Source organism: Lynx canadensis, chromosome D4 (assembly GCF_007474595.2).
Source record: "Lynx canadensis isolate LIC74 chromosome D4, mLynCan4.pri.v2, whole genome shotgun sequence".
Taxonomy (NCBI): domain Eukaryota; kingdom Metazoa; phylum Chordata; class Mammalia; order Carnivora; family Felidae; genus Lynx; species Lynx canadensis.
This window is the reverse complement of record NC_044315.2, coordinates 50,991,538-51,007,334: the sequence shown is the minus strand read 5'-3', so window position 1 is coordinate 51,007,334 and position 15,797 is coordinate 50,991,538.

The window sequence follows — 15,797 nt, the reverse complement described above, 5'->3', positions numbered from 1 at the left end:
CCCAATAACTGTAGTGGACAAATAGCACGTTCTCTATAACTATTTTGCATGAGTGGATACCTTTGTATCCCGCACATTACTTTGCTTTGATATAGAGAAAGAATTGGATTTGCACTCAAAATTCCTGGATTTAAAACTAAGCTCGAGGGCCACCTGGGTGGCTCAGTCGGTTAAGCGTCCAACCTTGGCTCAGGTCATGATGTCGTGGTTCATCAGTTCAAGCCCCGTGTCGCACTCTGTGCTGACAGCTCAGAGCCTGGAGCCTGCTTCAGATTCTGTGTCTCCTTCTCTCTCTGCCCTCCCCTGCTGATGCTGTGTCTCTCCCTGCCTCTCAAACCTGAACAAATGTTTTAAAAAAATTTTTTTTAAAAAGCTCAAAACTGATTTTCCTTCTGAGACTCAGCTTCCTCTATAAGACGGTAATAATATTTTTGCTTTACTCACATAACAGAATTGTTTTTGAAGATCTAATAAGTCTAATATCTCTGGAAAAGAACTTGTTTGTTCACTAGTAAATGAGTACAGGTTATTACACCTAAGCCCATAATGATTACTGTTGAATGAATGAATATATTATAGACCGAATGTGTGTATTATAGACTAAATGTATGTATTGTATAATATATGTGCTCCCACTAAAATTCATATGTTGAAGCTCTAATTCCCAACATGATGGGATTTAAAGATGGGGTCTTTGGAAGAGAATTAGGGTTAGATGAGGTTATGAGGGTGGAGCTTTCCTGATGGGGTTTATCCTTTATAAAAAAAAGACATGAGAAATAGCTCCTCCCTCCCCCATGTCACCGCATGTGGGGCACAAACAAGACACATGAGCACATAGGGAGACAGCAGCCACCAGCAAGGTAAGAGAAAAGGGCTCAGGATAAAATCTACCTTACCAGCCCCTTGATCTTAGGCCTCTCAGTCTCCAAAACTGTGATAAATTTCTGGTGTTTAAGCCACCCAATCTGTAGTATTCTGTATGGCAGTCTGAGATAAAGCATGAATGCGTAAGAAGGAAAAGATAGGTTTTTGTGAAGTCTGGGCAATTTAGGGATTCAATCAAAAGGTAAATAAAGGCACTCCGGAGGTGACACAGGCTTCAGCCATTTCAAAGAATTAGTTGATGCTTAAAAGTGTTGTGCTGTAACTTTACTGAGTGTATTTCCTGAGATCAGCTTTCTCCTACATTCAGGACAAAATGGAAAGAATTAAACTGTGTATTAAGAGACTGAAATCTCAGCAGGTACCTTTGGGCAAGTCACTTTAACTCTCTCACTGTCTACTGTCTTATCTATAAAATGAAGATTAAAATGCCCAACATGTCTGCCTCCTGGCATGGTGGTGATGACCAAGAAAGTTTACGTGTTGATGAATGACTTATAAACTATTGTCAATAAAATGTGAGGTATTATTAGTAATAGCTTGCCATTAAAGACTCATGGTTTGTGCCACATCCTTTGTTTCTCAAAATTAACGTTCTTACCCAAGATTTACTTAGGATCTAGAAATTCCTAGCATCCTAGAATTTAATGAGGTGTTAATTTCTCAGACCACACAACAATCCTGTGGGCCATGTTTGGCAGGGAAAAACTGTTCCACAGAGGCAAAGGAAATTGTCCAGGGTCACACAGCTTGCTGATAGCACAACTAGGTTTCCAACATACATCTAATAACTGCAGATAGGGACCTCTTTACATTAAAGCCCAAAGATCTGAGCCCTCTTGTTTTCAAATACCATAGGTTTTATTGTCAGTGAGACCTAGTTTCTCTTATTATCACATTCAATGCAGTAATGATAATATCTGAGATTTTATGAAATCTTCTACCCTTTAATATAAATTTTGGTAAACGTACAGTATTCTTATTGGCGACTTATTTTACAGGTGCAATTAACAATGGGTCCCTGGAGATCAGATTGGCAGGGTACCTGTGTTGCTGATGGATAATTTTTCACACGGATTTTTAAATGGCCCATTACTACAAAATGTTTTATGCTTATAAATCATAAAAAAAAAAAAGGTGTGTGATCCTGCATCTTTGGAACTTTCAGTGCTGGCATAGAATAAAGGACTGAGGTGCATATTCCTTATCTGTACATACTAGTTATTAAGTGAGTAAGTTATTAAAAAAAACAATATAGGTAGGGAGGTCTAGATTGCATTTAAGTTTCTAGAGGAAGGATGGTGATGAGGTATAGAATTTTAAAATAGGCTTTTGAATGTAGTCTATAGAAGGCACATGGTAGAAGTTAAGAAGAAATTACTTCACTAAGCACCATTCTTTTGTAGAATAGTAACAATAGCAAGAAAGACATTGATGACCTCAGAGAAACATGAATAACACATGATGGCTCAGATTATATTGGCAGCCTAACCTGACTCCCAGGAATTTAGAGCAAATTTGGTATGCAGAAGCCAGATGGGTTTCTTTAAGACCCCTTCTATTTTTTAAAGATCTTGTTAAGTCAGACTTGGAGGAAGAACAGAAGATACTTTTTTTCCTGGAGTGGAATACATTTCCCTCCCTGTAAATCTTGTCATTCAATGGCAGTTCAATAAGAGGAGACTAAGCTCGGGACTTTAAGTGTAGTGTGGAAAGGGACCTGGCTCAGTCCTCAGGAGCATTCCTATTCTCCTAGCTAAGGTTTCCATCTAGGAAGCCCCAAAGGGGCTGACTGAAGTCATGATACAATTTTAGGACCACAAGGAGCAAAGAGCCAAACTGAGAAGCTTTTCCTTTAAGCATAAGATCATGACTTCTTACTGTGATAGCTAGCCATGGTGCCACAGGATAGATCTAAATAATTGTGATTAACAAACAAATAAAAGCCAGGATTGTTGGTATTCCTTTGCCCAAGTGAAATATAAGCCAACTAGTTCTATTTCTCAGACTTTGTTCTCTCCTCCTGATGACAAACATATTGAGAATCTGATATGTGCTTAGCTGATCTGATAATCAAAATTATGAAGAAAATTGAGGCTGTCCTTTGGTATCCAGTCAGTAAGTTTCATTTGCTTAAAGATTAGGTAAAATAATGCCACAGGGTGCCGGTTCTGCCACAATGAATGTCAACAGAGGCTTTGAACAAATCTGGCTGCTGCATCCTGGTACAGGACACACCTCTCCAATACACTGTTCTGGGTATAGAAGAAGCCACAAAAGAACCTCTTTGGCTACTTTTATTCTGGGTAAACATACCCAAGATCTCTATCCAGAACATTACTGCACGGAAGTGTGTGTGCACATGTGTATAACTGAATCAAAGTTCTTTCCTGTACCTGTGAACAATTGAGTATGGCTCTGCTTAATTTTTGAGCTGCTGTCATAATTTTCTTATTCATCAGAATTAAAAGTTTATCATTATAATCACTATTGTAATCATCATCATCACCACTAACAATTATGAGTCCTTTACATGAAGATAAAGGTGAGTAGTATTACTCTCATAGGTAAGGTAACTTTGGTTTAGAGACATAAAAGATGTTTACATAGGAGAATTTTGGCAAAGTCCCTGTTCAAAGTTAGGGTCTATGGATCCAAATGGGCTTCATTTTACCATCACATCATACTGCATCCAACACATGCCGGCCCCTGGAAGACTTAAAACCTGAGGATTAATGGAGGAGTTTTGCTTCAGTTAGGAACCACCATCTTTTTTTTTTAATTTTTTTAATGTTTATTCATTTTGAGAGACAGAACAGAGCATGAACGGGGGAGGGGCAGAGAGAGAGGGAGACAGAATCCAGAACAGGCTCCAGGCTCTGAGCTGTCAGCACAGAGCCCAATGTGGGGCTCGAACTCACTGACTGTGAGATCATGACCTGAGCTGAAGTGGGACACTTAACTGACTGAGCCACCCAGGTGCCCCCCCCCCTTTTTACAAATAGTAACCACCATCTTTAATCTTACCACCTTGGACTCTTATAAGATGTATAATTTGAAAATAAGGAGATACTTTAGATCATACATGTATGTAAAGGTAATAAAAACCCTACCACATCAAATATAAATCATTGCCCTTTCTATCACTCAGCTCTTAAACAACTTGTGTTTTTGGGTGATTGCTGCCCACCCACCATCTCATTCACAGTAACCCCTTCTTAAGCCATTCATACCCTTATTCAACAAATATTTTAGAAAGCACCTGCTTTATATCAGGCACTGCTCTAGGGGCTAAAGAAATGGCAGTGAAAGAACAAATACAAAGTCTCATCAGAATTCAGAATAAAAATGTGATGACTAAAATTGATTTTCAAACAGTGATTGGTTTATTTTACTTAGAGTCCAGAAAAAACACTAGTTTTTCTCTTTCCCAATATCACTCTGAATCAAACCACACCCACAACTGAGTCTGTGCATGTCCTGCATGCAGGGCATTATGCTAGGTTCTATGGAACTATCAGAAAAAAAGAAGTTTTGCTCTCAAGTAGCAAGAGTATGAATGCAATGTTTCCAAGAATTGGGATTTTTCTAAGACTCTTTCTAGGATTCATTCTTTATAATATATCCATTAATGCCTTAGCAAATCACTGCTTGATAAATTCATGAAGCCCTGTGTGTCTTACACGTGTTCCATGGTGTAAGTCTTTAGGTATTAGGCATTTCCACCTGCCAGTGCCATGCCTAGCAAGATCTGATGCAAAAACTATTTCCCTAGCATGCCAATTGGCAAAGGCATGACATTAGGTTTTGTTCTGGCAAACAGATTAGCCCTCTAAGGGTTAATTAGGAAGACAGCCCCTTTCAGGACCTAGTATTGTTTACTTCAGTCGTTTTCATGCAAACTGCCATGTTTCACTTGGGTACTAATTGTGCCTGATGGACCCATTATTTTGTAATCAGAGCAGTTCCTTAGCTAGCTCTCTGGGGGTTAATTAAATGGATGAGGTAGTGCCCCGGATATTACTAGCAGACAGGACCACTTGAATTTCGCACCAACCGCCTTGGAAAAAGTCCTGTTACTATGAACAGTCGGGTTTCGCAGAACCAGTGGTGCCTTCCACAGTTGGAGTTTATTAGGTTACTGTACCAAGACAAGCCCAGCTGATCCATCACTACAGGCCTACCTGGCTTAGCCCTGTTTTGCCTCAGAGGACTTGTGCCAATGGATTCTGGAAACCCAGCCTGCATATAGGCAGCCTGTTGACTGCAGAAGATGATTCCAGCCCCAGGTTAAATATGTACACCTCATGGAAATGTCGGTGTCTTCAAGCTGAAGGCACTTAAAAGCTGGAAGAGCGACAGTCTACCCTGAGACACTGTATTAGACACAGCAAGAGACCACAATGATTGGTAAGGTGATTAGACTTTGCTCTGATGTTGTTATGCCACTGCTGTGGCTAATGGGGGCTGACCTTGTAATCTGCCAGTTCTCTTCCCCTTGTGTTCTTTTTCCCCCCTACTGAATTCCTAGCTTAAGAATCTTTGTGTAAAATGATCACACATTAGTTTTTGTCTCATGTTATTCTTTTCTTTTTTTTTTTTTTGCAACAAACCCACTGGGATTTAATAACTAGTAGAGAATATTGTGTACTGAGGTGTGGATGAGGAAATGGTGAATTCTAGAGCTCAAATATCTAAGCCTTTCTGTGTTTGGGACCATTGGAGAAGACAGCAGACCAGAAAAGGGATTTTCTTTTTCTTTTTCTTTTTTTTTTTTCTTTTTTTTTTTTTACATAAGCCTTTATGCCCAGACCCACAATAGCACTTAAAATGAAATCTTTCTGTTGCATGTAGAAATGTCCGAACTATAATCATAGGTAACTTAGGAAAATGGTCTTTTCCTAAAGTTGTCTATGGAGTTAGCTCTTACACAGTCTTTATGTCAGGACTATGGTGGTTTGCTTGTAGAGAATGTAATGTGGTGGGAAGTGCACATGATAGAGTGTGAAGACCGAAATTCAGTTCTTATTTCTTCCTTGTATTAGTTGCATGATTGGAGCATTTACTTTACTTCTAGTCTCAATTTCCTTACTTTAAAATGTGGATAATTATACTGACCTACTTTCTGCCATAGGATTATTGTAAAAATCACACAAAGCAACTGCCATATATTACATGGCCCAATTAATACTATGTAAATGAAAGACTGGCAGGATTAAAAAATATGCATAGTCCAGAAAAAAATGTTCCAAATGTATTAAGCATTAACAATCAAGTGTAACGTGTAAGCCTTAAAAACAAAAGAATCTGTAATGATGGATGACATTTTATTATATTCCTCCATTTCTATACATACAAACAAAAAAGTATGAATTGTTCCTAGCTGTATTTAGCAATTTCAATATTTTTCCAGAAACTAACCTGATACTGAGGCTTTTTGCCTTGCCTCTATGATACCTTTCTATCAGAGCAAAAAAAAAAAGTCAGAGAAAGTTATGTCCATCTGATGTGGGTAGAAATCAATTGTAGCATTAGGAGTAAAGGTAATACTGGAAATATATTAGGCATGTGAAATGTCCAGAACAGGCAAATCTGTAGAGACAGAAAGTAGATGACTGGTTGCCAGAGTGACTGCTAATGAGTACAGGACTTTTTGGGGAATTGATGAAAGTGTGGTGATGATTGCACAACCCTATGAACACCCTAAAAACCATTGAATTGTACATTTAAAATAGGTGCATTGTATTATATGTAAATTACGTCAGTAAAGCTGTTATTCAAAAAAGTACATTTAGAAATTTTATATATATGTATATATAATTATATATGTATAATGCATTTATGTGTGTAAGTACATATACATATTATGATATATATTAGGACACATGGTGCTAGAACTGGATATTGATGAACGTATGGCCCTGAAATGGAATATACTGATTCCTCAATGAAATCTTTGAATAGAAAAAGAGGAAGAGCAGAAGGTAGTTATCAATCCTGTAGCAATACAGAGTAATACTAAGGACTGCATTCCATGGGAATCTGGCAAGCTGTATCAGCTTCACATCTGAATCTGATATCTGACCTCTCTCTTCCAGTATAGGGTTTTTTTTTAATCTGTGTCTGTAATGTTTAAACATCTGAACACTATCAAGCCTGTCCCTCTGAGAAGTTCCAACAAAGCATTGGTCTTAAGACTTTCTGGCAGTGATACAGAATACCTTTATGCCCTTTCATGCCCCCAACTCATCCCACTTACTCCCAGTGCTTAAGAAATAAACTATATATAAAACTCATAATTACACATATCATATACTAACAATATATATTAAAATATAGTAAATATATATAACTATTATATATGTATATATAACTATTATACATGTATATATATACATATATACATATATATATATATATATATATATATATATATATATATATATAACATACCTAGGAAAATGTAAATGTTTAATAGTAGATTACATTACATTGAATAAGGTGTATTTTTTAATGTCTTAGGAATTTCAGTGTCTTCATCTCATCAGCTAATCTCAGCGAATCTATTACATTTTAAAAAGTAGGTTTAAGTCCATATTTTAAAATTCCTTGATAAATTTGGATTTTTTTTTCCTAATTAGACTTACTGTGTTGACCTTGTAAATTGGCTGGAAGGCTATATTAGAAATTACAGGAAAGTCTATTTTGCAGTTTGCCTATAGTTCATCTGTGTTTGTATAATTTTTATTTCTGCTGTATCTTCAAACTGTGGTTTGCTGGCAGAGTGTTTTTAAAAGCCATTTATCTATTTTGTGACATGTAGTTTAAGCCCAGGAATAGAAACTTTGAACTTAAATTAAGCAACTGAAGTATGTTGAAAAACCAGGATTGAATTAGGTCATCACTTTTATACCTATGTATGGTAGCACTTCCTCTCTTGCCTTAAACTACCTTGAGTACCTTTTGCAATATAGACTGTGTATGGAAGACAATGAGTATTTTAGATAGCTGTAAAGTTTTTCTTAATTAGAAAAAAATATGTGAATATAAATTCTATTTTCTTTTGGCATGGTAGTGATTGTATTGCACACCTTCACTCCCACCGTTAGTGAGAGCAACCATTGTTGGAGTCTACTGGAATGGAATAGATTTTAGTGATGAAAGCATCAAATATTTTGACCTATTAAGGCTTTTAATATCAACTAGCAGCTAGAGCTCTTCATTAGCAAACATAAACAGCTAAGAGGGATGATTTTTTAATTGGTAGAGCTGTTTATTGAGAACTGCCTAAATGTCAGGAATTATGCTTATCTCCAGAGATATAAAAATGACCAAATCATTTTTTATGCTTTAAGATAGCTCAAAGCATAATGGGGGTCAAGATGCAGTGTGGTATGTCTTATGATATAACAGTACATAGGAACAGAGAGGGCATTAGGGAAGGTTGGCAATGATTGAGCTTTCTCTTGAAGAATAAGGAATTAACTTCAGGTAAAAGTAGGAGAAGAAGAGCCTGGGGAGAGAGAAGATTCTATTTGTTGTTCACAGAAAATATCTATTGACCATAGTCTCAATGAGCAGTTAGTAAGTGGGAGATCTGGTGTTCACATCCTTTTATTCTGGATTCTCAACCCTACTGCTTTATAAATTACATAAAGAAGAGAGATCTCTTTTTCACTTGGACAGTTCTCTTAATATGCCTTGCTAACTGGCAAGCACTGTGTACAAGGCCTATTTTAACAATATGGACTGGAATTTCCCAAAGTGTATCTTGTAGAACACTAGTCCCTGACAATGCTTAGTGACAAATGATTCCATGGTTAAATAATATTAAGAAAGGTTGAATACTGTCTCCTTTTTGTAGATTGACAGTATCCATTAACATAGAGTTTTGAGAAGTCCTGCAAATAACAAGTAAGAAAAGTTTAACCTTGCTTAGCTTGATGATTCTGAAATGAGTTAGGCATGGAATGTATTTCCTTGGGAATATATTTCCTCTGAACAAAGACTTTGGAAAAAATTAGTGTATCCAATACCTTATCAGGATAGACAAGAACAAGTTGGTTTAATGTAGACTTTTTTGGTAATGAATTATCAATTACCCCATTTGTAAGTATAACACTTGTAACTTCAAAAGTAGAATAGCAAACATTATATCAACCTGTAGATTTTAATTGTATTTCATAGTGCTCTGCAGTCATTTTATATAGGGTTCTCTATGGAAAGTGCTTCTAAGATTAACCTAAATTAAGACAGTCTCTTAACATCTAATATAACATAGTATTTTTGTAAAAACAATGTAGCATTTTAATCTAAGGTCATATCCATTCCTGTAATTCTATAAAAAAATAATGGGCTGAGTGTGAAGATGCTAAAGATAGTATGACACTTCACTGCAAAAGAAATGCCAGCATATCAACTTTCTGTATAAATCTTTGGAGTTGCAAGTGACAAAAATACAACTCAAATAAGCTTAACCATGGGCCCTGGTTCTTCTCCATACACCAACAGAATGGCTGGTGTCAGCTTCAAGATCATTCTTAGAGCAGCAGATCCCAAAATATATTTTCCTTGATAGATCCTGCCATTGACTGATTGGCTTAGGCTGATCACTTTGCCAGGAACAGAGTTGTCCAGTCAGGCCTGGGTTATATGCAAATCACTGGGGCATCACTGGATGGGAAGGAGATTAGATGAACCACATGAACTCTGCATATTTATCAAAGGATGTGGGAAGGGTAATTTTCCCATGGAAAGAGTGCTTAGGATGAAAACATAAACTCTTCACAGTTGCCATATCCTACTCTGAAACCAATATAGGTTGTGACCACATAGATGAAGCAAGACTTACTCAAATTATGACCAAAGGCTTCAAATAGGACTAAAGAAAGCTATTTAAAATTTTAAAAGATACTGAATTTTCAGAATATATCTCTTAAAAAAAGATAAATTTTTAAAGTAACATAGCAGATGGTTAACAAAGAAGAATTCAGTTTTTTCTTCCATGAAAACCTAACTTAAAAGCAAGCCTAGTTTTTTTTTTTTATGCAAGTCCATGATAGTAATGAAAAATGATGAGAAAATGTATTGAAGCCCTTAATGTTCCAGTGAAGAGTCCAATTCAGTGTGGAAGCCACAAAAGTACTTCACCCTTGATTACAGTTGGGCCTTCTTCCTTTTCTAAGTTCTTATGCTTTATGCATATAGACTTGACATAAATGTCTTGAGACCCAACAGAGATGCAATATTGAGCATGAAAGAAATGGGAAAGGCGTACGATCCATTCAGAGTCCACGTCTGGGACTTATTCCTCTGAGCAGCCCTTCTCCACCACCTATGCCTTCCTTCTCTATCAGGATGCTATCAAGCCACTTAAAAACAGAGGAGAAGACCATGTGACTACAGGGAAAAGGAAGAGAATTTGAGATCTTCTCTGTCATTAGGAATTAAACCTGCAAGAATGTAAGAAATAAAGCCAACTCATACAGGAGGATAAATCATAAGGAAAAGAAGAAAAGAGTTTTCAGCATTTTGCTTTGAAATGCATTCTGTAAGTAAAGCATACTATGATTTCTAGAAATTCTTGATTAAAATCTACCTTCCCTCTGGGAGGCTACGCATTTTATTGTTAAGGTTTATTTCAGGGAGGTGGAGGGAAGGTTTGTTTTCATCAGAAAGCAAATTAAGTTTTAGTAAAGCCTATGTGAAAGGTGTTGACATTTTAGAAAAATAGAAAGGAATCTCTCATTTATATAATATTGTAACCTTAGGCAAGTGGGAAAGACTGAAGAATGTGTGAAAGTAGTGTTCAGATAGTTGAAAGGCTATATTTATAAAATAACAGTATTAAAAAACAAAGACTTAGATGTAAGTGTAAAAACTTAACACTTAAAAAACCTTGGAAATCATAATTTATAATATAATCATCTCTATTTATGATTTGATACCCATGGATAATATCAATATGATTTTTTGGTTTTTACTTATAAATCTATTTACTATAATTTTCTATTTATTAGGAGAGTCACTGTTCACCAAAAGAAAGACAAACTCAAATCATTGCTACTCCTTCTTTACTTTAGAGGTAGGAATAAAAAGAAGCACTGATAAGAATTTTAAGTTTCCTGTTTCTAAAACTTGATAAATATTGGCTATAGAACTTCAAACTTCATCCAATAAATATAACATATATTAATTCTCTAAAATTCATAACATATTGCGCGTCAGTTAAGGTATAGACAGGAAGAAGTCGGTGTATATGCATGTGGGTGTGGCAGTAACACAGGGAGACCAAGGCAGGTCTTACCAAATGTCTGTCTTCTGATCAATTACTAATGACCTTTTGACACCTTCTGGTGCCTCTAAGTAAAAATGCTAAAAACAGCCAAACCAGCAAAAATGCAAAGTCACAAGGAAAGACTAAGATGCAACCACAGTTCCTCTAGCTCAACTGAGAGGAAAAGAAGGTGAGAGAAGATCCTAGATTCTCCATGAATTTGTCTCTCATTCTTCTCTTGTGGTCAGCATTTCTCTTACCAACCAGATAAGTACATGAAAGGAAAAGGTCACCAGTGCATCTGGGAACATGGGCACCTTGAGTTCTATTACAGTCTCCTCCCTTCTCCCATCAGAGCCCCGCCCCCACATCACACTTAGGTACAGCTCTGTAACATTATCAATTCTATTCTCTGGATTGTGTTTTCTACCTGCTGGTCCACCACTTGTTTCTGCTCTTCAGGGAATGCTGGGTCAGTGGCACAAGGTGGGCTAAGGTTGCCCTGTGTAAAAGGTGTCTGTAATAAGTTTACATTTTTAAGTAATAGCATTGGCTGGTGGAGGGGGATAAAATTTTCACCGAAGTTAGAAGTAGATCAGACATCTCCCCTAGTTCTGAAAGGCAAGATATCTATGAAGGTTGTTGTCCATAGAGTACCTTTGGACAAATCTCGTGAGCATGGTACATTGGAAAAGAGTTTGCTTTTTTTGGTGTGATGAGCTTTATCTTGAATCACATAATTATGTGACCCCAGATAAGGAATTTTGAGCTTCATTTTCTTCTTTTTCTTATCTACAGTAGATATTAGCTTGCTCATTCAGTATGTATTTATTATAGCAAACACTTTGTGACATATTCTATACAAATTACTAGAGATACAGAAGTGCATATAGTGGACCCTCAACAACCTGTAACTGATAGTAAGCACTGACTATATAGTACTTGGCCTTCCTTCCCTCCCCTGACCATGACTATTGTTAATTAATAGTTGTTTGTATTTTATTGAATATCTTTCCTGGGGCTAGCTATTGAAAATAATACTGCTATTATTATTACTGATAATAATAAATCAGGAGCCATAATCCCATTCGCAAGCAACTTATGGTCCATCTGGGAAGACATAATCAGCTTTGAGAATCAAAAGTAGCTGAGATTATTCCCTGCCTTTAGCATTTATATCCCTGCTTTTTAAAAAATACCAGTATCCAATATAGACCTATTATATCAGAATCTTGTCTGAAGTCTGGACATGACTTTATTTTAAAATTGTCCAGGTGATCCTAACTCACAGCGAGAGTTGAGAACCTCTAGACTAGAGGTTTAGTTTGCAACCCCTGACACTGGCCATAATGCCTTGATTGTAAACACTACCTGAACCTGCAACAAACTATGGTATTCCAGAAAAGGACTCAGAACCAAATTTGAGTGCAGATTTTTATTTATGCATATATACAATAAGTGAACTACAGTATCAATTATCTAGTGTCTGCAAACTCAAATAACTTTGACATAAAATTTCCAAATAATTGGTATTTTCCTGTGAGGACACACTTTCATGCCAAATTTATTGCATTTGAGAGCTAATAGACATCCCGTCTCTCCCACTTACCTTTGATCTCCTTGGGGCTTTAATTCATCATCTGTCATTGTGAGACCCTTTCTGTCTGAAAGCTTAGGAGTGAATAGCAGAGGTTCTTGCTGTGAGAGCTAGGATTGCTCAGCCCCATCCTTGAGGACCTGTGCCACAAGTTCACATGAAAAATCCATGCTATAAAATTAGGTGTCGAGTGCTGGTGATGAAGGACCTCCTGGCTGCATTGTGTCCTCTTGGCAGATGGTGCTAGAGCCAGTCCTGGCCTGTCTGTGTGAAATGATGCACTCAATAGTAACAACGAACAGTCCCAGAACTATGCTCTTTGACTTGGTGGAAGCCCCCAAATTCCCTACAGTGGATACTGCCTCCTTTGCATGAGGAGTGAGCAGTGTGCTTTGTGTTGAAGCGGAAATAATGTTCAAATGATAGCCTAATAAACTAGTCATTACTTCTAATTGCTGGTATTAGTACTTTAAATTCCTATTCTTGAGGATTATTGTTGTATTCATTATTAAGCAGTTCTCAAACTTGAAGCACTTTCCTACTTTGTCAAAGATCAAGTTGCCATAGGAATATATTTGGGCTTTTTCAGAATTCATAATTTTGTTGTTCAATTCACTGCAGAGAACTGCGTGCTTCTTTAATGAATTAAAATTTAAATTTGGAACACTGGCTGGGCCCAATTCACCCACTGCTGATTCAGAGCTCCTTAGCATATCAAAGTGATGAGACCACAGTGCAAGAGACAACCCAAACTGTATAATGAGAGACAGGACACATGGAATTGGAGGCAATGCCTACAGTGCCCAGGGCAATTGTGACTTTGAATATTCTATACTCAGTTTTATTGTTAAATGCAAGAATTTCAACATTTCACTGTGCAAACTCTGCATCCCAGACTCTTAAATATTCTTAACCTATGTATCCTTTTTTTGGGGGGTGGGGGGAGGTGGGCAGAGGATGGCATGGTTCTATGACAGGCACACCTTTATTCTTGATCATAACTCTGTTTAAAACACTACATCACCTTGCAAATTTCCTCAAGTTCCAGTGATGCTGTTTTATTGGAAAGAAGGAGGCTGCTACAGAAGAAAAATGGTACTTTGGAATTTGAAAGGGTATGATTGGAATGCAACTGTTATACTAGGCAAGGTTTGAAATCTTACCGAGACTCCCTTTGGGGTTTACTGTGAAAATTAAAGATCAAAAATGAGGTTTGAGTGAGATCATCAGGATATAATCAGATCTAAGAGGTAGAGATTTATATCTGTTGTTCCCTGCTTTATCACCAATGCCTAGAACAGTGCCTGGTATGTAATATTCATTTAATAAATACATTTTTGGATAAGTGAATATCACATATGCAAATAGCCAAAAGACCTGTTGCATATGGGTATTCAACAAATGGAAGTTGCTAGGATTGTTTCCAGAATTAATGAGAGATATGAAAAATAATGTATACTCAGTAGACCAGATGTAAGAATGTAGAATGCTGTAGAGAGATACTTTGAAAATAGATTAACTTTTCTGCAGGAGACTGAGGATTTGTCATATTTGTTACGAACTTGTTCCAATAATGTCTGAGTGTATCCTTTCTTATGCGCTTGGTCTTTCCATTGGAGTAAACAAAATTTATACTGGCTGAGAATACTGGAGTTAGGATGATGTCTGTTTTTCTGATACCATGAAATGTGCCTCACCTAGCTGTCACAGCCAGAAGTCCTCCTGAAATGATGGTTGTCACACAGCATTATATATAGGTAAATAAAAGCATGGCGAATATCTTGGAGAAAGGGGTTAGCTAAAAACAGAACTGTGTTTCATCCTTTCTTCAATTTCTTCTGATAGGATAGCATACAAATGTTCAAATTTGGTGATTTTACCTGAAGGAAGAAGGTAACAAAGTGAACATACAATATGCTTCATCTAAAATCACCAAATTTGAACATTTTCCCACATGCACACAAGTGCTCTCTCAATATATATTCACAGACCTATATAATAAATACATAAACATTTTAATGGCATAAATATTTGTAAATAAATTACAAACGATGGCATATTGTTCCGACTAACTATTTCAGCATGTATGTGTGAGTACCTACAATTCTCTTCTACATAACCATGAAAACATTAGTACATATAAGGCATTTGACAGTGGTAGCACAACATTATTTATGATCCATACTCAAATGTCCCCAATTATCATAGTGATATACTTTTAACTGTTATCCCAGAGTGGGGAGTATTAGTATTAAGGGGTGCCTGGGTAGCTTAGTCGCTTGAGTGTCCAACTCTTGGTTTGGGCCCAGGTCATGCTCTCCCAGTTCGTGGGACTGAGTCCTGTGTCAGGTTCTACACTGAGAGCACAAAGCCTGCTTGGGATTCTCTCTCTCTCTCTCTCTCTCTCTCTCTCTCTCTCTCTCTCTCTCTCTGCCCTCCCCTGCTTGCTCTCTCTCTCTCTCTCAAAAAAAAATAATTACAAAAAAAAAATTTGCTAGGTGAATGCATGGATGATGATAATGCCACAAAGCGCTTGATGCTGCCTTGTTGCACATTGCTAATGTGCATAAGGATTTTATATACATTTATCACATTTTCAGACACAAATTTTCAGTTAAGAGATAACTAAGTCCATGACACAATGAGAATTCAAAATTATTTTTAATTTATAATGGGAACAGTTTAAAATTTTTAAATAATGTTTACTAATAATTTAAGGAATACTAAATTAAATAGTTTAATAAAAACATAATCCTCCTCTATTAGCACCTCCGCATTTTCCATTTTACATACACATGCATTTACCTTTTTACAGTCAGAATAGCATATACCCTACAGATATAAAATGCTAAAGTACATGTATGTTGCTTTTTTCATTGATTATGTTGTTTTAAACATTTCTATGTATTCATAACTATTTTAATTACTGCATAATATTTCAGTGAGTTGATTTTATTGAATCTCTTCCTCTAAGACATTTATGCTTTTTTTTTAGTCTTTTGGAATCATACATAGCTGTTCTGTGCATACACTTTTGTT